Source organism: Tiliqua scincoides, chromosome 6 (genome assembly GCF_035046505.1).
Source record: "Tiliqua scincoides isolate rTilSci1 chromosome 6, rTilSci1.hap2, whole genome shotgun sequence".
Lineage (NCBI taxonomy): Eukaryota > Metazoa > Chordata > Lepidosauria > Squamata > Scincidae > Tiliqua > Tiliqua scincoides.
This window is the reverse complement of record NC_089826.1, coordinates 63,521,296-63,546,559: the sequence shown is the minus strand read 5'-3', so window position 1 is coordinate 63,546,559 and position 25,264 is coordinate 63,521,296. Positions and strand designations below refer to the sequence as shown.

The following is a 25,264-nucleotide window of genomic DNA, read 5'->3' as shown; positions in this document are numbered from 1 at the left end:
ACGCTGATCCCGAGGTGAGTCTTTTCACATGGCCTAGTTTTAACTTAACGTTTAACTCTGCTCAATGTTATTTAGCTTAACTTTTAACATGGATTTTAAAAATTATTCATTGATGTTTTCACCATGAATCAAAGAAAGAAGATGTGAAATGAATTTGTCACGGAAATGGAAAAATGAACATTTCAATAATGTCATAATGTTGTTTCTGAACAATATTGATAAATTCAGTGGAAATTGTATGGTAGTTCTCAATAAAACGGGCCCTCCAGACTGAACGGGCAGTGTGAGTGACAATGATAAGAATTATTTGCTCAGCATTAAAATAATCTACAGGTTAGGCATCCCTTATCTGAAGTGCTTGGGACCAGAAGTATTTTGGATATCAGATTTTTCCGTGTTTTGGAATACTTGCATATACATAATGAGATCTTGGGTATGGGACCCGCATCTAAACACAAAATTCATTTATGTTACATATACCCCTTATACACATAGTATGAAGGTAATCTCATATAACATTTTAAATAATATTGTGCATTAAACAAGGTTTGTGAATGAAATACAGTTTATAATTTTATTTCTTTAGGCAAAAAAAAATTAAAAAAGTCACATTGGCATTCAAAAAAGGTCTGTATTTTGGAATATTCTGTATTTTGGAATTCCAGATAAGGGATGCCCAGCCTGTATTTCTAATACTAACAGTGGAAAACTGATAAAGTCCAGATTTTCCATAGTTTCTGTTACAGCATTATTTCCTATAAATGTGGGAATTATTAAAAACGAGGAAAATTCTTGTCCATACGATGGGAAGAGTGTATGAGATGAGAGCCTGTTACATTATAGAAGCCTCTGAATGGTGGCTCTGTGTAAACAGAATATTTTAGAAAACTGTGGGGGGAAAAGGTGACAGAAGTATTTCAGAAAATTGATTAAAATATTTTCCTTTTCAGCTGTTATAATCTAGCAGACATATCTTTTTATAATAAACCATTATTATAAATGGTTATCCATTTGTTACTGGTTTATGGATAAGGCCCAAACATCACATTTTGGAATTACTGTGATGACTGCCATAATAAGCGGGTTAGAATCAGTCTTGGCTGACTAAAGAAACCTTGTGATTCTCCCAGACTTTTAGGATTGCTTGTTTTGGCATCACAGTGTGGGGTTAGAGACTTAAGTTAACTTCTTCAAAGTTCTGGCAGCCAAGTCTTATCAAGTGTACTCGTGGAAATGTGTTAAGCTTCTAAATACAGAGAAGCACTTCAGATTTCCACGAAAACAGCTGATTAATCTAAGATCATAGACAAAAAGCATTCAGTCAGAACAAGTGAGTGCATTCAAATTTTTATTACCCAAAAATGTTCTGTCTCGTCAATCAAAGAGGAAGAAGTAGGTGGATACAGGGTCAGACTATCTATGAAGATCGGTGGGGGGTGCTCATCTCTTTCAGCCTACTCACCTCCACTGCTCAACTGCTCCACTGCTCCTTCTACACCCTGGATTGGAAAAGGGGGATTGGAAAAGGGAGCCAAAGAGGATGTACGGAGGAGAAGAGAGTGGTAGAGCCTTGGAGACACACTGGCTCATCACTTTCCTCTCTTCCATATGTTCTTTTTTGCTCCATCTCCTCTTCCTTTTCTAATTAGGGAGTGGAAGGAGCAGAAGCTGACACATCATCAGATAAGGAGGGGCAGCATTTGCACACCACTTCAAGGTGCTGCGAAGCTCTGGGACAACGCTGGGAGGAAATCACAAATAACTGAATGTTCTCTGTTTGTTGGATGCTGGAGTGCAATTAATTTTTCTTTATTGTTAATCCAGCCTCATAGGTATATATTTACTGACAGCCATTGAAATTAGTGAAGAAAGAGTTAGTTTAAAATCTCAGCTGCAGCATGGATTTAGAGCCAGGTTCTTCACAACTTAGTGATGAAGACGAATCACATAAAGGTTGCAAAATATATGTAGGGGTGTCTGGCAGGCTGGGGGAGAAAGCAGCTTCTGCTTGGGGATGGTCCCTGTTTGGGGCCTTTCAGGAGGCCTCAATGGCTCAGGGGGAGGGGGGTTAGTCACCCTGGTCCTCCTCCCTGGCATAGCCCTTTAGACTGACTTCTAGGCAGGAGCTGTTGGAGACATAGTCCTGGCTTTCTGCCCTCATCATGGGCCTCCTGCCAGTCATATAGGCTGCTTCCTCCTCCAGCCCTGCCCCTTCTTTACTGGAGATGGCATAAAAGGAACCCCGCCCAGGGCCTCTCTTCCTGATGTTACCTCCCTTGTCTCTCCCTCCTCCCTGACCTCTTACAGGTCCTTCTGGCGTCCCATCTTCTCTCCGACGCCAGGTGCTTGAGTCAGGGAAAGGTGTCCTGTCAGCAGGTCTCTCCCCATGAGCTGGGGATGTGGGAAGTTGTCGGGCAGACTTGCCTGCACCGGGCGGCTCTCCGTCTTGCCTGGCCAAGTTGCATTCCCCTTGTATTTCCTTGGCCCCTTTGCAAGGTACATCTGGGTCTGGCGGGTAGGAGGGCACCCCGACATATGGCATATAGACAGTGTTACCAAAGAATAGACTACTGATATAGAACATCAGGTATATCTCTGATTTGATACACATCCATTTAGGGCACAATCCTAACCAACTTTCCAGCATCAAGGTAAGGGCAATGCAACTCCAAGGTAGGGGAACAAACATTGGCTTACCTTGAGGAAGCCTCCGTGACTGCCCCCCAACTGCAGGATGCAGCGGCGGAGGTCAGGCACCCCACCCGGCGGTAGCTCGGTGCCGGCCAGTGCTGGGCTACCACCGGCACTCGCCCAGTGGTAGGGCCCGCAAACATGCCTTATTGCACATTTGCGACAGTGCGCACCAGTGATGAGCCTGCACGCCGAGCCCAAGATTGGGCTCTAATTCATTACTTCGGTTAAAATTCTACAATTACTTTTATTTCATTCATTATAAAATAATTTTATAAAATGTTAAAATAATAAATGTATTGTGTATTTCTTTCATTGGGTTATATATTAATCAAAGAATAATTCATTTCTTTTAAGCAATTCATTTTAAGATAGTGAATTTTAATATGGCCAGCCATAATAGCTATCTTTATGTGATTGGCTAAACCACTGCTCCAAATGGGCCCATGATAAATCCCTGGTTCCACTTTCCCAAAGATTACCAGCTGCAAAGAAGACAGTTTTCTTATATAGCATTTATATTTTTATAGAAGAGAGATATGCAAGTGTTTATGCAGGGATGAACAAAATTGCACCTGCCCAAATTGTTGCTTTCCTACAGCCGTTAAGGGTCATAGAGCACAACACTCTTTTGCATGACCTGGTTACTCTGATATCACACAGTCTGACTATTCTTGGAGCTTTTAGCAAGGCAAAGTGTGACTCATGCTACTTTCCTTCCCCCTTGGTCTTTTTAGAACAAAATCCAAGTTCTTCGACTTTACTGCTGGGGCATCAGTGATGGCGGTGGCAGCAACTACAGCTGGTCTCAGGAAAGGAGAGAAGACCCAAGAAGGGGTTTTATAAATGATGTGCTGGAAAGAGTGTATATATTGTCTGTAAGTTCCATAGGCACGTGGAGACATAGCATATGGACAATGTTCCAATTATTTATTTTAGCAGGAGCATTCTAAGGTTAAGAGGGCAAACAACAATAAGGAATAAACTGCAAGTTAAAAATACATGTACTATATGTCCTTTTGCACTGTGACATGAAGAGTTTTCTATTTTTATTCCCTCACTCTGTATGAAGTCTTTTCCCATGTACTCACAATGTGACACAGTGACATGGTAGTTATTTTTTTTTAAATGTGCTGTTTGACCTGTCAGTTTGCATGACAGAAAAGATTAGTGTGAATGTTATGTGGAATGTTATTCCATTTTTCCAATTTAAAAAAAAAATCTTTTAAGTATCTTTGCTTGTGTGTTCTTGTTTTTATTATAAAAAGGAACAGATTCCAGCAGTTGAAATGGAAGAACAGGTTGGGCATCCCTTTTCTGAAGTGCTTGGGACAGAAGCGTTTTGGATGTCGGATTTTTTTGTATTTTGGAGAAGTTGTATATATTTAATGAGAGATCTTGGGGATGTGGCCTACATCTAAACATGTAATTTATTTATGTTTCATATACATATCCTGTAGGTAATTTTGTACAATATTTTTAATAATTTTGTGCATTTTGTATGACCCATCACCTGAGGTCAGGTGTGGAATTTTCCACTTGTGGTGTCAACTCAAAAAAGTTGCAGTTTTTGGAATACTTTGGATTTCAGAATTCCAAATAAAGGATGCCCAACTTGTAGTGCATAGAACTGAACAATGTAATAATTGATAACATGTAATTCACAAGAAGAAAGCTGATCATCCTAAATTTAAAAAGAAGTATCTTTTATAATTGCTTGCTATATCTCCACTCTGTGGAATTTTGAGAGGTTTCTCAGATTTCTCCATTAACAGAAACCTTGCTTAACTCCCTAGCAGGGCTGGTCAAAGACCTCCCAGTGCCCAGTGTCAAATGCAGCCCCCACAGTGAACTATCCACTACCTCCACTGGACTATCCTCTTCCACTCCCTAGACTGGAAAAGAAAGTGGACACTCTATCCTGTCCTCCAGACTTCTTCTTAAGCACCATTCCCATCTTCCTGTTTGAGTCCAGGAAGCAAGTGGAGGTGGGAGGAGTTTGGTGGGCATTCCTTCCAGCCTGCCACCTGAGCCTATCACTTCAATAAATGTGATGAACAGGATAGTCCTGCTCCCAGGTCCTTTCTTCTCAGGAACAGCATGTTCATGCATGCATATTCATCAGTCAGAAGCTACAACATTAAAGCCCCAGTGGTAACTGCCATTTTTTCCCCAGTCACATTGCCCCAAGACAGTGCTGTATCCTGGGGTTATATGAGTATTTGGTGACCCATTTATATCTATACATAAGTTCTTCAGATCATTGCAGGGCTGGATTAACCAATAGGCAGAACAAGAACTTGCTGAGGGCACCAGCAAAGCAGAAATTAGATTTTTTTTTAAATAATTTGATCTTTAATATTTATAAAAAAGCACTGAAGTAGTCATCATGGGAAAAATCAGAACTTTGTTAGACTTCCTTATACTCCACTACACACTCTTCCCCATATTTATATTTTCTTTTTATTACTCATCTCCACCTAAACAAGTGGGTTATCCTACTAACATAGATTTTAAAAAATGTGAGGAAATCAGATGCTGTCATGTGTTGCAATAAATTTGTTTTATTATTAATATATTCTTTTGACTTAAATGTACTTGATTCATTTTTTCTTTCTTTCTTACATACATTACATATAAACATAGAAATGGTGTACATTGTGTAACACTGGACAACAAATTTTTACGAAGGTCATGCCCCCACATTAAAGTAGTCTTTTCTTATAGATTTTGAGGTGCTGAACATGACTATGACAGCAAAATTGGCTACAGTTTGTGAGAGATCTGTGATATCCGTTCTGTAATAGACTGGTAAATGTACTGCATATCTCCTAAATTAGAACCAATAGACATAGTTCACTGTCATTTTTGTGTGCAGCACATCAAAATTACTAAAGATTAGCTGTTTTCATTTCAAAGGCAAATTGTGCATTGTCCACAATTTGTTTTATTTTATATTATAGTATTGTCTTTATTTTGAATTACATATGGGGGGCACCATAATCTTTTCAGCGCTTAGGTCCTCTAAAGGTCTTAATCCGACCTTTCATAACAAAGTAAACATGAATTAAATGGGCTCCATTATTTATTTATTTATTAGATTTGTATTTCGCCTTTCTCCCTGAAGGGTACCCAAACAGTTTGTTGTTTTCAATAGTGTGATCATGGGGGTCTCTTTCCCCCACACCCTGGGGGATAGCTCTGCCTCAAAGGGGTTATTGATCCTGAACCAACTCTTTTAGTTCTCCCCTCCTGGGCCTGTAGACATAGAAACAAAAGGTTGTTGTCATCCTTGAGGAAGATTTCTTCACACCTACATAGAGCAATTTAACTTGCGTCTTGAGGGTTTAGGCTGAGGCCTGCCATCTTCCTCTTGGTAAATGTCCTTGTGAATGATGGACAGCCCAGCCTATCTGGGGTTGGATTAAAAGAGCTGGGTTCGCCTCTACAGGGTCTATCCAGTTGGGGGGCAGGGGCTCTGGAGGGACTTCACCCTGGATCTCCCTTAGGGCATAACTCCCCTGGGGCTTGTCTTTGCTCCAGCTACATATGTCAGCACCTCTAGTCCTCAGCATTTTTCCCCTCTTGGTGCTTCCTTTGTGGACGCCTCCATCTCCCCCCCTTTTCCGCTATACCCTCATTCTAAAGATGTAGCGTGTCACCTTTACCTCTGCTCCCTCCTCTTTCTGCTGCTCCTGCCACCTTTCTCTTTCACCACCACACTCCTCTCTCTCTCTCTCTCCCCTCCCTGCCTACCTGCCCAAGCCTTCTTTTGAGCTAGAAGTCCTGATCCCTCCCTTTACCTAAGCTGGAGCCTTGGCAGTATCTTTCCATCCTCTTCTGTTGCCCAGCTGGTCAGCGCCTGGCAATGATGTCAACACCACATGCCTTATAATCAACCATGTTCTCCCACTGGCATAACCAGCTGGTGGGTGAAGCACAACTCATAAGTACTTAAAAAATAAATGCATATCACACTTCCAAATGTGCTTCGGGGTGGTGACATGAGCCTCTGCCTCCTAAGCACTCATTCTGAACATGTTCATCTGCCAGGGGTTTGCTAGCTTGCTGTACTGTCTTTGATCTTGTGGCCCTACCTAGCTAACTGTATCTTTCTCTTACCATTGTTGAAATCATTTCTTCCCACTTATAGTCGCCATTAGAACTGTTGCTGAATTTACCAATGGAAGGATTTTATATAACACTTTATCACTGCTGATGCCATTTTCCCATTGCCCTAAGAAGGCTTCAACATTCAAATTACTCTCCTTGGGGAGCATTTTGAAGAAGAATGTTACTCATTTGCAAGGAGATGAGTTGCTTGCACTGACCTACTGCTGGGTGGGTGGACTTGGCCAGTTTCCTTCACAGTTTTCTCACCAGATGCTGAACTTCATTTGAAAAATGCACAGCAGTTTATATTTTTATACACTCTTCTCTAAGGGTACTAAGGCAGTTTAGGCTTCCCCAGCTGGCCATCTTTTCCTGTGGGAATCACTCTTTAAAATCTCCAAGAATGGGAAAATGCAAAGAATATGAGCTGTGTAGTATCTACGAAATATCAACTATTCTCTGCAAAAGAAACCCACAACCCTATAATGATTAACTGTGCTATCCTATCCACACTAGCGCTGGTGGAGTGAGGAAAGCATGTTGCAGCAATACAGATGGTGTTGGCAGGAAAGCCTGCACCAACCTGCCACTACCAACGGAGGGCCAGCATACACTGGAGCAAGTAAGCTGTGCCTGGACAGCAGAGTGGTGGAGGAGGGTGGATTGGGGGCAGGGAGGGGTGTAACAGGGCAGGGGAGGGCAGGAAGGGGCAGAACAGGCCCCGGAGCAGGAACAGTGGCACATGTTGCTCATGCTTGTGTCAGTGATTTTGCAGGCACAGGCCTGTGTAGCCCCATAGCAGTTGCTGGGGATTTCTTCAGGGCAAGGAGACAAAGAGACAAGGTCAGGGAGACCTCCAGTGGCCTCTTTTCCTGCACTGGATACAGCTGAGGCTGTTCTGGCACCACTACGTTGCAGCATGGAAGTTAGTTAGGACCCAGTTCCAGTGCTGGCAGCAGGAGATGAAGGCATATCCCCATTCCTGCTTTTGGTCCCCTCCAACTATCCCACCTTTGAACCTGGTGGCAGTATGTAGAGATTGTGACCAGCATTCCCTGTAAAGCAGTGGGTTCCAAATATTTTAGCACCAGGACCCACTTTTTAAAATGATACTCTACTGGGACCCACCTAGGTTTATGAGACTTTAAAAAATTAAGCTATTAGAAAGAAACAGTATTTTTATTTAATTATTTACAAGTAAAAATAACCAGAAAAGACACTCAAACATTTATCTTCCTATATATTTACACATGCTTGCAAACTGCAGGAGCGCAGCTCTTTGCAGGGCAATTAGCAGGAATCTGATCTTTAAATAGCCTCAGAGCTTGAGGCAATCCGTTCTTTCTATCACCCATGTTTTCCTTGGAGGCTCTGAGGCCCACCAAAAATTGGGTCCTAACCCACAGTTTGGGAACTGCTGCCTGTAAGGGGTCTGCGCTGGTATGATGACCCCCCCTCGGCAGATGTGCATCATCACAACTGGATTTTTGGCAATGACATCAACACTGCTGAACTTCTGGGCTACCAAACTGAGCTTGGTGCTGAGTGCACAGCCACTCAGCTGCACACCTTAGAGGGATCGCTGGTCAGGACTAGGAGCCATTGATACACTTGCCCTCCCAAGCTTCATCATAAGCTCTTTACCCCAGCACAGTTCCTTTCCCAGTGGCTGTTGCTGGTGTCTTTTCTGCTTTTTTTTCTTTTCTTTTTTAAGTGAGCCCTTTGGGGACTGCAAACCATTTATTGATTTATTTTGCTATGTAAACTGCTTTGTCAACTACTTTTTGTTGAAAAGTGGTATACAGGTTGAGACTAATTATTTGCCTGGGTTCTATTCCAAGCATGCACAGGGATGGCAAAAAAACCCACTACAGCAAATCAATTTAAAAAGCAAAGTTTCTTTGCTCCAGTGATTTAAAAACAGCCTTGCTGACCTTTGTGATGTAAGATAAGAATCATTAACAAGACAATCCATCAATCAGTCCTCCTCCAAGAGCTTAAAAATTGCTGAGAGCTTACACTCAGTCCCTCCCTTCACCAATGCAAAGAGATCACCTTTCTTTCAAGTGCTCAGGGGGAAGGGAGGGTTCCACTGGGGAGAGAAGGATTGATGGATCTTCAGCCAGTTGCCCTCTCTCTCTCATTAAGGAGACTATTGTTAAAGGAATGTTCAGTTTTTTAAAATGATTTTAAAGGGATGCATTTTCCCCTTCTCCAGGGATCAGCACATTCCTTCTCATTTGCAGGCACTATTCATGTTGAGTCAAATCCCTGTATAAAAAATCAGTGTATAAATAGGCTGGGCCTGTATATTCTTAATATAATAATTATAACCCCAAGTTTTCTGTTCTTTATGCAAACTGTCAACTTGGCTGTTTAAGGCTGAGTTTATTCATACAGCAAGCAGATGGATAAACAAAGATTAATGTATAAGTACTTATTTAACATATAAGTAATTGGTTGAAATGTATAAATAATGAAGTTCATCTTCTACCGTCCTAGATGAACATGTGCAGTTTTGCTGGGAAAGGGCTTCCATTCCACCTACTTTTTAAAAGAACTCATTGCTGAGTGTGCTTTTCACAGGTTGTTACTGTTGTTTTGTTTGGTCTCTGGAGAGAAGATGATTACACCTTTCCTGTTACTCCTCCTCATAAATCTCCTTTTTACACAGCCCTTTGGTATATTTAACTGCAAAGCCTGCCATGTATTGCAAGTTTATCCACAACCATGCATATCTGGAATCCTGTCCACCTTTTTTTCTGAGACGAAATGATTTGTATGCCTTTTACTTTGGCTAAAAAAATAATAATAAACATCACTTGGAGAAAAACAACATGGCTTTCAGATAGACTAACACTAATACTTTCATGCTGAAAATTATTAAATAGTAAATGCCCAGTCAGATGGACATATATGGAAGTCCTCTGATTAATTTCAATGTCTCATTCAATTTACAGCTTGATTCTATGTACAGTTTACTCAAGAAATCCCCAAGTTCACAGGATTTACTTTCAAGTAAGTATGCATAAGTTGCAGTAGGTGCAACTCCATACATGAAATGGAGTAAGTCAGAATTCCCATCCACAGCCTGTAATCTGAAATATATTTCTTTCAAAGTAACATTAGCAGAAAGAGTGGGGCTGCCCCATCATCATACATCATGCAGTTAAGACTGCAGCTATATACAGGCTAATTTTACCTGTTTCACTCCTCACCTTGCTGCCCTTTGTTAATTTTTTGCTCCAGTCTGCATATATTCAGAAATTAAAGGACACACTGTCCTGGAGAATAAAATCTTATATTTATCTAGTGGGTAGGTATGTATCAAACAGTGCGATGTAACATCGCTCTTGCAGTCCTGCCAAATAAACTTGTATTATGCCCCAAAGGGCATTGCCTAATTTTCCAAAAGAGATGTGCTAGTTGATATTTATTTTCCTCTCACAGACATTATTGATTCTGAATAACATTTCCCTTCAGGGGCGGAGAAGTGGGTGGAGGAGGCTCAGCTAAATAGATGCACCCTTCTGTTGTTGCAAGGAGTAGTTTACCTTGCAACATGAGGTTATGTCTAAATATTCCTCATGCCATGTTGGTTCAGCATACAACCACAACTCGTGGATGTGGTTAAAAACTGTAAACTAGCTAGTGTTGTGTAACAGCTAAAGGTGAGTTCCAGGAACTCTTTACATGGCCTTAAGCAAACCACTAGCTCCTGATCTCTCTCAAAAATAGGCTCTCAACTTTGCCACCCCACCTACAACATATTTAGTTCCATTTATCTAAAAAACTGTGCAGGCATGCTAACAACCCAATGGACCTCTCAACTAGTTCCTGCAACCCAGTAACATAGCTACAGTGTTGCCATCACTGCCCAGAATGGCTCCATTGGTGAGTGGGAGGGGCCACTTACATGGCACATTATGGTTCCTGCAAAACTTACTGCACCACCTTCCTTAGCTACAAATATTAGTAAAAATATTAGAGTTACAAGGAATTTTTGTTTTAAAGTGTTTTCACCATACAGAATGAAGGAGGTCATGTTGTAAAAGTAATTATGCTGAAATATGTATGCCGAAGTATCCTGAAGGTTCAGGATATTGTACTAAATTTATTCAGAAGGATTATACTATATTATGTATGACGTCTATGTAGCCTAACCCCAAGACCTGCTAATGTCTGATCTTCTAACAATAAGAATTTAAACGGAGAGAGTAAGCACTTTAATCCTTGTAAGTTGGTGTGTACCTCTAGAAAGATCCTTTGAAGTCCTATCGAAGCAATGCTTTTTAGACCAATTAGATATGACAGTGTGTCTTTTGCTATCCCTTCTGCAGATATTGCTCTACAGAATGTGGAAAAGGCAATAAATGAAAGCTTTCCAAGCAATGAAATAATGCAACTAGTTTTCTCACTACTGTAGAATCATGTAAGGATTGTCATTACAGACTGGACAAAAGTAGAGAGGAACATTTGGAAAGAGACTGCTTTTAGGTCTACAATTTTAATCGTTAAAAGAGCTAAAAATCACACTTCCTGTATACTGATTTGTTTGTTTCTCCACCTTCCTATGACCTGGGCTCCCAGATAGGTCTATAAGATTGTGGATAAGATTGCTTTGGCTGCAATCATTTATCTGGGAGTATGTCCTACCAAATATAGCAGGACTTACTTCTTAGTAAATATGTATAGCATTGCACTGTTAGAATATAATATAAGTCAAGGGTTTTTGTGAGAGATTTGCCTGGTATTCTTCCCCCGACATGCATGTCAAAATGGATCACAGCATGATCACTGTTCCCCAATGGCTCCGTAACATTGACATCTGTAACCAGGTCCTGAGTACCGCACAATATTAAATCCAGAGTCACCTGTCCTCTGGTGGGCTAGCTGCTCTAAGGCACAGTCATTTAACATGTCAAGGAATCCAATTGTGCTTTTATATATCTATATATAGATATGACTCATACAGAATTGTCAGACTGCACCTCTTGCATTTCATTGGATATTCCTAGTCTATACCCATGTTTATATACTTGTTGATTGAAAATAACACCTCATGTATCTGATGAATGGGTCTCTAGTAGACCACATCTTCTTCCTCAATACAGTGCATTGACTAGACTTTAAGGTGCCATTAAACTTTTCTTTGGGGTGTGTGTGTGTGTTTTACCAAAGTATAGGATGGGAGTGCAATACTATGCTTTCCTTACTCCCAAACTGAGTCCAAGAGTGCATTACTCCCAAGTAGGTGTGCCTCAGGGCACTCAGATTCTATGCAGCTTGGTTCAGAAGTGAGTCCAATGGCATTCAATGGAATTTACTTCCAAATCAATGCGTCTGGGCTCCACATATCTCATAAGAACATAAGAAGAGCCCCACTGGATCAGGCCAAAGGCCCAACTAGTCCAACTTCCTGAATCTCACAGTGGCCCACCACATGCCTCCAGGAGCACTCAAGACACCTGATCCCCTCCCTTGCACCTGGCATTTGGAGGTAGCCTACTTCTAAAATTTGGAGGTTGCACATACCACCCATCCTGGTTTGTAATCTGTGATGGACTTTTCCTCCAGAAAACTGTCCAATCCCCATTTGAAGGCATCTAGGCCAGATGCCATCACCACATCCTGTGGCAAGGAGTTCCACCAACTAATCACACATCTGATAAAGAAATACTTCCTTTTTTCTGTGCTAACCCTCCCAACATTGAAATTTTAGTGGATGTCCGCCTCTGCTGTTGTGTGAGAGGGAAAAGAACATCCCCAGCATCTCAGGAGAAGATGAGAAAGAACAGCTCAATATTTGGCATGCATATGGTCCAATTTCTAGTGCTTTGTGACTTATTTACCCATATGGCAAACCGTGTGTGTGTGTGTGTGTGTGTTTGTGTGTGTGTCCTTCAGATCGAGTTGACCATATGGCAAACTGTGTGTGTCTGATTTAACTCTATGGCAAATTGTGTGTGTGTGTGTGTGTCCCCTTCAGACTGAGTTGCCCATATGGCAAACTGTGTGTGTATGTGTCTGATTTAACTCTATGGCAAATTGTGTGTGTGTGTGTGTGTCCCCTTCAGACTGAGTTGCCCATATGGCAAACTGTGTGTGTATGTGTCTGATTTAACTCTATGGCAAATTGTGTGTATGTGTGTGTGTGTGTGTGTGTGTGTGTCCCCTTCAGACTGAGTTGCCCATATGGCAAACTGTGTGTGTCTGATTTAACTCCATGGCAAATTGTGTGTGTGTGGGGGTGTGTGTGTGTGTGCAAAACTGATTTACCCCTATGGCAAACTGTGTGTGTGTGTGTGTGAGAGAGAGAGAGAGAGAGAGAGAGGGGACGGGACGGAACGGGACGGGACTGACACCCCCCACCGCGGCCGGCTCTGACCGGCTCCCCCCCAGCCCCGAGTGCAGCTGAGGCGGCGAGGCGCGCCAGCCGACCACCGCCTCCTGCCCCCATTGGCTGGAAGGGCCGTGCCTTCACGAAGCTGGGGGCGGGCCCTCCGCGGGAGATTCCCTCACGGCGCCCTTTCTGGTCTCGCTGCCGAGCGCGCCAAGGCGCCAGCCAAGCCAGCGACAGGCTCGTCCGCCCGCCCGCCTCCTCGTCACAAGCCACCTCCACCTTCGGCCCGGCTCCAGTGAGTGTCTGCCTGCTTGCCTCGCCCGCCGCCCTTTTCCCCTTCCCGCCTTTGCCCTACTGCTCCCCCCAGTGGGCGCTCCGCCTGCGACTGGCGGAGGGGCTGCAGGCTCCTCCCACGCCCCAGAGAGACCCCCAGCTGCCACCAGGGAGCGGTCTGGGAGAGTCAGGACAGACCAAAGGAAGTCCTTGCACCAGCCTCTGGTTGGTCTGTGGAACTCCTTGCCACTGGATGTGGCGGTGGCTTCTGCCCTGAATGTCCTTCAAAGGGGATTGGACACAGTGGTGGGGAAAAATGTTTCTTTGTGTCTGTGGAACTCCTTGCCACTTGCATAGATGCCAACACACTCAACACCAGCGCCAGGGGGGCTTCCACTGAAATTGAGTGTTGGGAGAGTTGGGACAGTCCAAAGAAAATGTTTCTTTACTCTGCATGTAAATGGCCTGTGGAACTCCTTGCCACAGGGGGGTGGTGATGGCATCTAGGCCAGATGCCTGCACCAAGGGGGCATCCACTGAAACCAAGTGTTGGGATATTTAGGACAGACCAAAGAAAATGTTCTTTTCCCTAGCGTGTGGTTAGTCTGTGGAACCCCTTGCCGTAGGACGTGGAGATGGTATCTGGTGTAGATGCCATCACACACAACACCAGCAGCAGGGTGGCATCCACTGAAATTGTGTGTCAGGAGAGTTAGGAAAGACAAAAGAAAATATTTCTTTACCTGGCATGTAATTAGCCTTACATTAGCCTGTGGAACCCCTTTCCTCACGGTGTGGTGATGGCATCTGGCCTGGATGCCTTTAAAAAGGGATTAGACAGATTCATGGAGGAAAAGTCCATCACAGATTACAAAACTTCCTGATTGTAGAAGAGGGCTGCCTCAGAATGCCAGGTGCAAGGAAGAGCACCAGGATGGTCTTGTTGTCTTGTGTGCTCCCTGAGGCATCTGGTGGACCACTGTGAAATACAGGAAGCTGGCCTATATGTGCCTTTGGCCTGATCCAGCGGGGCTCCTCTTATGTTCTTATGAGCTGACAGGAGATAGGAAGACTGTGCTTAAGGATACGCTGCTTTGTTAGACTGCAGCCCTATACACACACACTTACCTAGGAGTCCGCAGGGTGACCAGATGTCTTCTTTTTCCAGGACATGTCCTCTTTTTAGCTTTGCGTCCTTCCTGGAAAAAACACTTAAATGTCCTCCTTTTCCCTGTGAGCAGGCAGCACATAACCTTCTTGTAATGGATACATTATATGTAACACAGTTTTAAATTTAACAGTTTGTATTATAGTGTTTAAATTAACCACATGAAATCCATGTACAAGTGTTCTTAGCTTTTATTTTGTCATGTCCTACATTTTGCAGTTATGACATCTGGTCACCCTGCTTAGGAGTAAGTTCCATTGAACTTGGTGGGACTTCTGAGTGGATTTGCATAGACTTGATCTGTTAGGGTTCCACTATCTAGAGACATTTTGGGGGACTTTTTTTTTTTTTTGCTTAGCATTAACACATTTCTGGGTGTGCACAAAGCAGTATACAGTATAAAAGTGGTGGGATAGAAAGTAAGCCTGTTTCCCCCCCCCTCAGTAGTTTGGGTTGGTTTGGCTGTAGCTTTATGCTAGTAATTACTGAATTTTCTCTTCTCTGTCCTGCTGTTGGATGCCTTATAGCAGCGATTTTCAACCAATGTGTCACAGTGTGCCACAAATTGGTTTTTGTGTGTGCCACAAATTGGTGTGCAGGTATGCTGTGGGAGACTGGGGGAGAGTCATTCATTAGTAGGACCAATGAGGGTGTGAGCCCCTCACCAGCAGCATGGTGTGTTTTGTCAGCTGTCAAAAAACTGATGGTGTGCCCTGAAAATTTTAGTGCCTTGTCAGTGTGCTGTGAAATGAAAAAGGTTGAAAATCATTGCCTTATAGGGTTGCCATTCTTCCCTCCCCACTTTTGCAGAATTCTTATGCTGTTAATTGCTGCCTTATAGACAAGCATTCAACCAGTGCAGCTTCTTCTGTAGTGCTACTCTAAGCAAGGGGGAAAGCTGCAGTGGTCACATGTCTGCCTTGTGTGGCAAGTAAAGATGCCTTGTTGGGAAGAAAAGTGACAACTTTTGTGTCACATCCTTCTCAACACTTTGCTAAACTGTGGGCTTTTGTTTTATTTTTAATTTGCATTTCAATTTAAAAATTCTCAAAGTGGTGTAGAAATCCTCCAAATAAATACAACTTGTTCTTTCTTTCAAAGAAGGCTTACAGTAATAGGCTGGAGTAGGTGGTTTCTGGATTTTAACCAAGCTTGGGGCCTTTCTTGTGTAGGAAGAGTTCCAATTGCAAAAGGAAGACATGTCAATTTCAATGCAACTGAAAAAATGTGTTTAATGAGCTGCTTTTTAAATCTGTTTATAGGTGTTTACTTTGTTGATTCTGATCAGTCTTATGACTGTGGCAAAGGACAGCTTGGAGGTAATTCTGTCATATTTTCTGGGTTGAACTGGTTCAAGCTGGTAATAACGTATATTTATAGTTATGCCCATGACAGTATGTGCCATTCATGCAGCGGCTGTGTTAGGAATTCGTTGGCATACACACCACAGAAAGAAAGCTTTCCAGCCTCGACTCAAGTGGACAAGGTATTGCACCGGAACGTTCAGCTTAATTGAAAGTGTGAATTGAAGAAGAGAAGATCCATTTCTTAATGGGGTTATTGTAAAGGACAATCAAAATGTGCAGGTTTCCTGCTGTTGGAGTATCTCTTCTCTTTATTCCCACCCTTTCACCACACTATACATATTTAAATATAGAAATGTGTGTGGGGAATGAGACGTAGTGTATACCATAATCAAAATTCATTCTGCTAGCAGCAGCTGAGATCTGTGTCAGAAGCTTTTTCAATTTTTTAAAGAAGAGTTGGAATACACTGCTGTACAGGCACACACACACCCCAGTATCCATGGGGGATACATTTCTGTCCCATGTGGATACTGGAAACTGCAGATAAGGAGGAACCCTAACTCCATGGTTCCCTGTGCGCATTACTTTCATTACATTCGCTTAAAGCATTGTCGTGTCTCGCTTTAACAAAATGCTATAAACAGAAAGCTAAGCTGACGGAACATACCAAGATCCAGGTCTACAGAGCTTGCGTCCTGAGTACACTTCTGTACTGCAGCGAGTCATGGACTCTTCGCTCACAACAGGAGAGGAAACTGAACGCTTTCCACATGCGCTTCCTCCGACGCATTCTTGGCATCACCTGGCAGGACAAAGTTCTAAACAACACAGTCCTGGAACTGGAACTGGATTCCACAGTGCTGGAATCCCTAGCATGTATGCACTGCTGAAACAGAGACACCTGCGTTGGCTCGGTCATGTCGTGAGAATGGATGATGGCCGGATCCCAAAGGATCTCCTCTATGGAGAACTCATGCAAGGAAAGCGCCCTACAGGTAGACCACAGCTGTGATACAAGGACATCTGCAAGAGGGATCTGAAGGCCTTAGGAGTGGACCGCAACAAGTGGGAAACCCTGGCCTCTGAGCGGCCTGCTTGGAGGCAGGCTGTGCAGCATGGCCTTTCCCAGTTTGAAGAGACACTTGACCAACAGTCTGAGGCTAAGAGGCAAAGAAGGAAGGCCCATAGCCAGGGAGACAGACCAAGGACAGACTGCACTTGCTCCCAGTGTGGAAGGGATTGTCACTCCCGAATTGGCCTTTTCAGCCACACTAGACGCTGTTCCAGAACCACCTTTCAGAGCATGATACCATAGTCTTTCGAGACTGAAGGTTGCCAATGAAGCAAGACTAGCAGTCAGGTTAGAGCAGGGGTGCTCACACTTTTTTGGCTCGAGAGCTACTTTGAAACCCAGAGAGGCCCGAAGATCTACCAGAGTTTTTTTACAATGTTCACGCCATCATAACATATAACATTTATGTGTACAATGTATGTTGGTGTACCTTGCATAACCACATGAGCCAATATTGCACAACACAACATAATTAACTATAAACATTTTTTGTAATTACTTGAGTTTACTTTGATGACTTGCACTGAAGTGAATCAGCCAAGGATGCATAGCCCGGACAGCAGCTGCTGACAGCCAGCTTCAAGCACACTTCTAAATGTTCATCAGTCATGGTGGAACGGTACTTGGACTTAAAGATCTTCATGTAGGAAAAGGCTGACTCGCATAAATAAGTGGAGCCCTTCCTGCCTCAGGTGCTCTCCCTGAGGGCCCTATTGCCTTCAAGTGGCTGCAGCTGTGCAGCACGCTCTGCTGGATGCCCAGGCCTTACCCTTAAAGGGGCCACTGCTGACACCACAGCCTACCTCCTCACCAGATCTTCCTTGATTCCAATACAAGTGGGGAGGGGGAGCAGATCTCCATACATACCAGTGCAAAAACAAGGGAAAGGTGTGGGGGAGGGAAGATCTCTGTATAGACATCACAGCAAGACCAGTGCAAAACCCCTTGCACACAGAACCAACAGATGGAAGTTGGGGGGGGCAGATCTCCATACATACCAGTGTAAAAACAGGGGAAAGGTAAGTAATCCCCAGGAGAGTCAACGGGGCTCACTCCCAGGGATTCGTGGACAGGAGCTCACTCCTAGGGCGGAGCTCACTCCCAGGGATGCTTCACTCCCAGGGTGGGGCTCACTCCCAGGAATGTGTGGATGGGAGAGAAGCCTGCTATCTACTCATTTTGCCTGGCGATTGACTGGTAGATCGGGATTGACTTATTGAGCACCCCTGGGTTAGAGGGTTGGCTAAGAATGACTGTTAGCAGGAAATTAATGTTTGTTCTTAGTCTCCCTTCTAGCTTGCAGGCTGCCTACTTGCTTATCTTGCTATAAACTTTCTGCTTTTATCATTTGGTTAAAGCAAGACACGTTAATAGCTTTGTGCTAATGTAATGAAGGTAGAAGAAGATAATGGGAACCGTGGAGAACTGGAATTTTGGATACCAGATCCACGGATACTGGGAGACACCTGGTCAGACAAAATCTGATTTTTGGACAGTTCATTGTCATGGATCACAAGGGGTGATTCCAGCAACTGCCTGCTGACCTAGGGCAGTAGCACCTACTGTCAGGCACTCCCTCCCTTCTCATTCCCCACTCTTCTACTAGGTATGGGCATGCAGCTTAGTGGGAAAAGACTTTGTAGATCTAGTCCGCTGCCACCAACCCAAGAGATCTGATTCTCAGAGGGGTTCCCTAGGCAAAACCCCTCCCCAAGAATAGTATTCAGGGTTGTTATTGCCCTCATTCTGGCAGCAGTACCTGCAGAGCGGGGAGGTTGTCAAATCCACTGATCCCAGAACATGACAGAGGCTTTAAACAAAGAGGTTTTATTGATAATTGCATCAACAGAAGGGAAAAAACAATGTATGCAGACTTGTTTGCTCACAGATAAACCTAAATGGTGCTGGCTCTGCAGGAAAACTTCACATGTGCAGGCCCTGCTGGACTCTAGGCTGAGAACATGGATCACCACTTGGCCTGGCCAGAACTGAGGTAACCAAGAGCTCCCAACATCTGGAGTGGGAGGACTGACCAACATAAACATAACCTAAAGGTCACTGGCTATTACCCTTCCTAACTTGCTCAGTCAGAAGCACACAGGAAAGAGAAAGTCTTTTCAGGCCTGGGGACCTTTCCTTTAGCACCACCCTCCAGTGCTCTGATTGCTGAGCAAGGGAGCTTGGAATTTGAATCACCTCAGAATTGTAGGGAAAATCCTCCAAAATGAACTACAACTGTTTCATCACATTCATGCAAACTGATTGTAAGTCTTCATGTAGCACTCGTACCTGCACTTGCCATGGGCAGGTTCATCTCTTGGTCCTATGAGAGTCCTCACTTTTCCCCATAACCTGAAGAGGCTTTCCCTGGACTCTGGAGATGCTGAGAAAGCAAGGAGTTGGCTGACTGGTTTCCAAGCATGAAGCCAGTCAACAAGGATGAGCCTCTTTCCCAGCTAAGAGTTGGAGAGGAAGGGTGGGATCTTGTCTCACCGGCCCTTTGGAGACGCTCAGCATGGTGTCAGCAGATCTTTGGCAAGCACAAACTTGAATTACATATCAAGGTCAGCCAAAACTTTGTAGACTCTTGGTTTAATCACATACCCTTCTACAGATGTAATTTTTGTTTTGCACTGGGCCACAGGGTCTCTAATAACTGGGTATTCTGAGAGTAATTTTATCAGGGGGTACAAAGTTTGTTTTGGGCCCACTCCCGAAAGGGGAGGGGCAATGGCAGCACGGGGGTAAAGTAGGGCAGGGGGAGGATACTGGCAGCCAGAATAATCTTTGAAGCCCAGGTCTACCTGACCATGCGGCAATGGCAACTAGATAAAGTAATATGGACAACCAAACACACTCCTGACTCTCTCTAAAACCTTTGAAATATAGAAAATCCATTGCAGAAAATTAGCATCTTTGTATTTAGGTTCACACTAGAATGGACAGTGTGCTGTGTGCACCAAAATGAACTTCTGCAGCAGCTGTAGCCTCGCACCTGGGTCCCTGAGCTCCTGTACACTCCTTCATGGATCCACTCCTTACTGGATCCACAAGCCAATGAGCTACCGTAGCAGGCCAGTTTCCTCCCAGATTTGACAAGATTTGTGTTAAGGACGGTCATGGATGCATTTCTGGTTCCAGTGTTTTCAGTGTGTAGCTTGCAGCAGCAGTTGCCACTCCATGCCCCTGGTTGTGCCCCCAGCATGATGCACAGGCAGCAAGTTCAGGCGAGATAGGAAAATGTAAGATCCCAAGAACTTTCTGGGCCCCCCCTTTTTTTTTTGACTCCTGGGCCCCTTTTCTGACCCTGGGCCCGGGTACAAATTACCCCCTTTACTTCCCTCTCCTAAGCCCTGCTGGGCCATAAGGATTTTGACATTTCTGAAAGTGAATGAAATCTTTTCAGGTTCCAGAAAAAGAAACTTGAGTCAGTTGGTCCAGGCAAATTTGTAGTAAAGAGTGGGGTTTACCCAATGTTACCTCTCATTCTCTCCCCCAAAATGTACGAAGGAAATGTGTAACATGCCACTGTCATCACATCATTGCCATTCTTATGCCACGTTATTGATTTCTTTTGGAGTGTATATGTAAGGAGTAATGCATGATGTTTGCATTGTGTTGCATTCTTCCATTGCATGTTATGGGAAGGAGGAGGGGGAATTAAATACAGCAGTGGTTTCCAAATGTATTATTATTAACAGTATTTATGTATCATGGTCACGGTGCTCTTCTTTCACGGCGCCCTGTCTTGGCAGCAATCATGTGCGATCTTTTCCCAGCCAAGGTGAGGAGAGCCAGTAAGAAGAGGCTACTGGGGACATCCCACAGCACCCTTGTGAGTGCAGCATACAGTTTGGGAACACTGTAATTTGTATTGCAAATATCAGTGAAGGTTGAGTAGCAACATAAAATTTCAAATATGTACTGGGTGGTCACTTTAAGCAGGAACTACTATGTGTACAAAATCAAAACCGACCCTGTTATAACAGAGTACTTGGGAACATACTAATGTGCTGGGAAGCAAGGAACCCTCACACCAGTCTTTGCTATTATAGTACCTCAAATAGTGATGCCATTTAAGAGACAGGCCACAGCCTGCAATGGGTGTTCTTTGAGTATTTGACTACAAGCAATCAACTAGTGTTCCAAACTTAATAATATCTAAGGGTATAACACAATTGGCACAAACATGTTTATTATCCAGACAGTCACTTGATCTTGAGGTATTGGAATTTGGCTTTAGATGGAAGGAGAAGATGGAAGCCATTCCTGCTGTGCAAGGTTGTTGATAGAGGAGGAATAATAGCTGGAGAAATTTCTTCAAAGAGAAAAGATATGGCTCATGGCTGTGCTGCATTATCTGGACCTGTTTGTAACCCAATCACCTTATGGAAAACAATTGATAATGTTGGCATTGAGCTTTAAAGAAATGACTGTAATGTACTGGAAGATTGTAAGAAGCAGAAGGGCATAAGATCCTTGGGGTTTCTGTGTTGAACTTTCCTTCTGTTCTTCAGGTTGGTTGGTGAGGGGAAATATACAGTAACATGGTAGCAGATGGTACATACTGCTTTGAACTGGAGGAAACTGCCTCACAGTTGTATGCTATGTATGCTGCAGCCTATGCATAATTCAAGCCCACTTCTTGTGCATGCTTTGTGTGTGTGTGTGTGTGTGTGTGTGTGTGTGTTTTCCTGAGTAACACTACAGCAAGTAGTAGGACATCATGTAACAATCACATCTTTATGTAGCTGTGGATGACCACCCAGGGTGCATTTCTTCAGGGCATACAGCAGTATGCACCCTCTTGTTGGGGCCCTTCTTTCCCATGTTTGCATTTTTGGTCACTTGACAAGAAATATGAGCAAAATCCCAAAGCTGCGCAAATTGGCTATGTGTCAACAAAGCAAGCAGCTGGTGCTGCCTCCTTAAACAGCTCATTTCAGTGGAAATGTGAGCTGAAAAAGGCAGGCATCACTCTTAGTGGGACCTCTTTTGAACACAATGTTTTCCTGGAAGATTTGTGTTTCCAGGCCAGATGAAGGTGTTTCATGTCTCTTAGAACTGCAAGAATAGTGTTTCTGTGTATTGAAACAAACAGATAACGGATCTGGCTCATTACCCTGTCTCCCTACTACAGTGATGTAAAAGAATCAATAGATTTGACAGTGCTTCAGAAACAGTGGTCTGATCAGAATGTTGCTTATGGTTTAACTATGGTGAAAATTCTTTCATTTTGTTTTTCTTGAAAGGGTCTTTAACCACATTATGTAAGATGCTTACAGTGGATGTATTCCAGATGGGTTAAAGTATATGGGAGTTTTGCCAGTGAATTCAGTGAGCTGTGGATTGGCCCCTGCTGCTTTGGCCATAAGCAATGAGCATGCATACTTGGAAGCAAACCCATTGAAACTGGTGGTTCTTTCTTTCAGGGAGACTTGCTAGCTTTATTTCTGGTAGGATTTGGGTGCTTTTAACAGCTATTCAAGAAGCAGCCATTCCCCCTTGTTAAGCGTTAATAAGGTTAAGCGTTCCCCCTTATTGCATCTGCATGTTGGAAAACTGCCATTGTCTAAGTTTCAGCTTGTTACATACCTGTTAAAAGCATAGAAACTCTGCAAGGAACAAAATTGGCAATGCTTATCTTCAAATACTACAGTCTACTTTTCACAATATGTCCATCCCCATCTTTTCATAGGCTTCTTTTCCCCCATGAATTCTGTCTCCTAGGGACTTTAATGATGTGAATACACTCCACATTCTTATGAATAAGGAGAGCCTTAGAGTATGTTATCTCTCTTTGTTTTGCCAAATGCATGCTGGCTATGGGATAATGCACATATGCAGAAAAAAATACAGGGACTGTGTCACTTCAGAATGCAGGTGGGGGACGTGCATATATGAATGTTCCTCTGTGCAAAATTTCATGCTAGTGGAAAGCTATTTCCATTTGGACATCAGTTTGAAATCATTTTGATTGCAGATGGCTGACTACCAAGAAAACTCAGGTTAAGCAAGGCCTGGGTAGTTTCCAGATGAATTTAGAAACCCTTATAAATCCTCATGATTTGAAACTGTTAAGGTTAAGTAGTGATCATATACAGCTATAATAAAACAATGAATAATGCAGGAACCATGTAAAGCAGCAGCTACATTAAGAACTGGCAAAGTAGTCAGTTCAGGATGAAAGGATGAAGGTTTGAATAAGCAGCTCAACTACAGATGGATGCTATGAAAAAAGGGTAATTAAATGTGTAAAATATGTAAAATGATTCACAGAGACCACAGTTATTAACCTGTACCAGTTCAGATTACTGAACTTTAGGGTTTCATAGGCATAGGTTGCTTCTTAGCCTTTTGGCTGAGATCAAGTGAATTTGCCTGACCCCTGAAATCACTTGGTGAAGATCTCTTTCATGCTTTGCTGCCTCCAGAAGCCTGATTGGTGGTGATACACAAGAAGACCTTTTCTGTGGTGGCACCCCCTCCCCCAAAATGTGGAACACCCTACCATGGGAGGTAAAATGGACCTTCTCCATGCCATGGTCTACCAGTGGTTAAAAATGTTTTAATGTTTTTAAGATTTAAGATTTAAGAATGTGTTTAAGATTAAAAGATGTTTTAATCTTAGTGGTGATGTGTTTGGTAAGAGCATTCTTTTATTTTACTGCTTTTTGGAGTTTTTTTTGTAATTGATGTTTTGTTTTGGTTTTTTAATATATTTTTTAAACTGATCATTCACTGCTTTGGGTGCTCCCACGTTGGGGGTGGGAAAGAGTGGTGAATACATAATAAACAATTTAAGTGAATTCTGCAGCCAAGGATCATGGCATGTATAGAAATTGCATAACTTAATCATTTACACCTAACCTTTGTGAAGCACTTGTTTTGATAAAGGGGTGGAGTCCTATTGATTTCTAGTGAACTTGAACAGAGCTTAACTTAAAAATAACTCTTGCCATCCAGTCTGTGTCCTTCTTTTGCTTCAGTCATTCCTGAGGATACAACTGAAGTTTGCAATTCTTTACCGCCTTTCAATTTTCATTTGCTGGATCTCCAAACTACGTACATTTCTGCAAAGTTAATATACTGGTCATTCAAGTTCGCTTCACTCCCCATGACTTTTGTACATTCTTGTATTAAAAGTCTTTTAACTTAAAATAATTCTGCCCAATTTAGGGCGCAATCCTAACCCCTTATGTCAGTGCTTTCCAGCACTGTCATAAGGGCAATGCAGCTCTGAGGTAAGGGAACAAACATTCCCTTACTTTGAAGAGGCCTCCGTGAGTGACACCCAACTGCAGGATGCAGCACATGTCCCATTGGCGCTGCTTTGCCTGTGCTGGAAAGCACTGTCATAAGGAGTTAGGATTGCGCCCTTAATTGCTTGCACCTTTTAAATTGATCAAAATTTTGTAATTTAATTGAATCTAACAATACATTTACTAAATGTTGGAGTCCTAGCAAATGCATGTGAATATATGCAGGTAAGTGAAACAAAAATACTAATCTAGTGACTTGGCATCGTATTATTTAAATTTTTTCTTTATATAATTTTTATTTATATGAAGTTGGTTGTAGTGCTAAAAAGTTTGGGAAGCACTGTTTTAGTTTCTGATAGGAGTACAGGACTGGATTGAGGAAAACAAGCTTAAATGTAATCCAGACAAACTGGAGATGTTGTTGGTTGGGTGTACACCTGGTCTAGGAATGGGTTTTGGAAGGAGTTATGATCCATTTACAAGAACAGGTTTGCAGTTTGAGAGTGTTCTTGATCCTGGGCACCTTTGGAAAACTCAAGTGTCAGTGGTGACCAGGAGCACCTTTGGCTTGTATGCCAACTGCAACTTTTCCTAAATAGTTTTGACCTAGTTGTCCATGCTCTGGTCCCTTCTGTATTGAAATATGCACTTAGGCTGCAATCCTATACACACTTTCTTGGGAGTAAGCCCCATGGAAGAGACTGTGACTTACTTCTGAGTAGTCATGCATAGTATTGCACTGTTAATGTGTGGTTGCTCTTGAAAACATCCATGACTACAATTGGTAGAAAATCCTGCAACCTGATTGCTAACTGGGATTGCTCCTTGGCAACATGGTACTCCAGTTTTTCCAGATGCAGTTCAAGTTGCTGGTTTTTGACTTTAAATCTGTACATGCTTTGGTACTTGGGTTACCTGTAGTATAGCTTTCTTTCATATTTTCCTCCCCATATGCTCTAAGAGTCATTTAAGGCTATTTTGAAGGTGCCCTTGCAGATCGAAGTATGGTGTATATCCACCAGGAGCAGGATCTTT

At 43.0% G+C, this 25,264-nt stretch overlaps 1 protein-coding gene across 2 annotated transcripts in view; it reads left to right on the top strand.

The window, feature by feature from the left end:
- The first annotated feature begins 13,338 nt into the window (after positions 1–13,338).
- The window catches only part of SLC7A2 (solute carrier family 7 member 2), a 62,179-nt gene continuing 50,253 nt past the window's right edge, over positions 13,339–25,264 (top strand). For both annotated transcript variants that reach the window (XM_066632989.1, XM_066632987.1), the window contains exon 1: positions 13,339–13,442. The gene's annotated coding sequence lies outside the window, so the exon portion shown is untranslated. The remainder of the gene's footprint in view (positions 13,443–25,264) is intronic.